Below are 1,273 nucleotides of genomic sequence, written 5' to 3'. Positions count from 1 at the left end.
AGGTTCTGTAAATTCAGTCTAAGAAGTATGATCAGCACTCTTCTTATTGACTCTCTCCTTAGAATTTTGCCATAGTTACCTGCCACTGATGGAATCTAAGTTTAAATTTAACTCCCTTGAGTTCCTTTCCAATTTTTTTGGCTTATTTTTTTCTTAATTTCTTTTTTAAAAAGAATTATTAAACTTTATTTATTTATTTTAGTTTGACAAGAAAGGAACAGAGTGAGAGAAAGAGAATTGGGGGAGAGTAAGAAAGCAAGCCACCAGGTCCAGGACTCAAACCCTGGTCTGTCATGTGGGAAACCAGTGCCCTTAACCATCACAACACCTGCCAGCCCCTTGGTTGCTTTTTAAATAAACTATTCTACTCATCGTTGCTAAAATAATACTATATTTTCTTACCTCCACTCCCATAATCTCCCTTATACTGATCCTATCTATCCTTATGAAAACTACCCTAACAAATGCAACATTAGGGGAGTGTAAGAGTAAGGACATCCTGAAACTATTTTTCTTAAAAGCAATAGTAACAATGGAAAAAATGATCAATACTAACATTTCAGAGTAAAATCTCTGAAAAATCTCTCTGGAGATTTTTTAAAATATTGCAACGATATCAAGGACATTTACTAAAGGAAAACACCCAAATCTCAGAATAGTGAGCTTTGTGGACCTATGCCCATCTTCATCTGTACAATTCTGTGGTAGCTGTGATAACCAACCGCCTGAAATCATGGTATAAAACCATTATCCTGACTGTTACCAGAAGGATCAGGATGAGGTTGTGTAAGAATAAAATTAGATTAGCCTGTCTTACAAAGGTAAAGTCTAACCTTTGCCTCTTTTGTTTCTGTACTAAAGCAGATGCTGCTGAAGTTGTGGAAACCTGGGGTAATTTGTTAACACCTTGCAGGGAGCCCAGAGCCATTTGCAAACTAGTCTGGCAAGCTAGCCCAGACCTTTGTAGTGTAAAATCCCTCCCTTCTGCTAGCCCTGGAAACCCAGATCAAATGCTCCTGCAAGCCTGACCAAATGGTCCTCATAAGATTACCTTGTAACCCCTTATCTTGCTTCCTCCCCTCATCCCACGGACACATGTCTATATAACCTGAATACTCCTATGTTCGGGACTTCACTCTTAGCCATGTCTTGTATGACTGGGAGTGGAGTCCTAGCGTGCTAGCAATAAAGCCTCTTGTATTTTACATCAAGAACTGACTATTGTGGTTGATTGGGGTCGCCATTTCCATAACACTCCGGTAAAAACCTTTCA

This window comes from Tupaia chinensis, unplaced genomic scaffold, assembly GCF_000334495.1.
Source record: "Tupaia chinensis unplaced genomic scaffold, TupChi_1.0 Scaffold000475_1, whole genome shotgun sequence".
Lineage (NCBI taxonomy): Eukaryota > Metazoa > Chordata > Mammalia > Scandentia > Tupaiidae > Tupaia > Tupaia belangeri.
The sequence above is the reverse complement of the archived record's forward strand: the minus strand, read 5'-3'. Positions refer to the sequence as shown.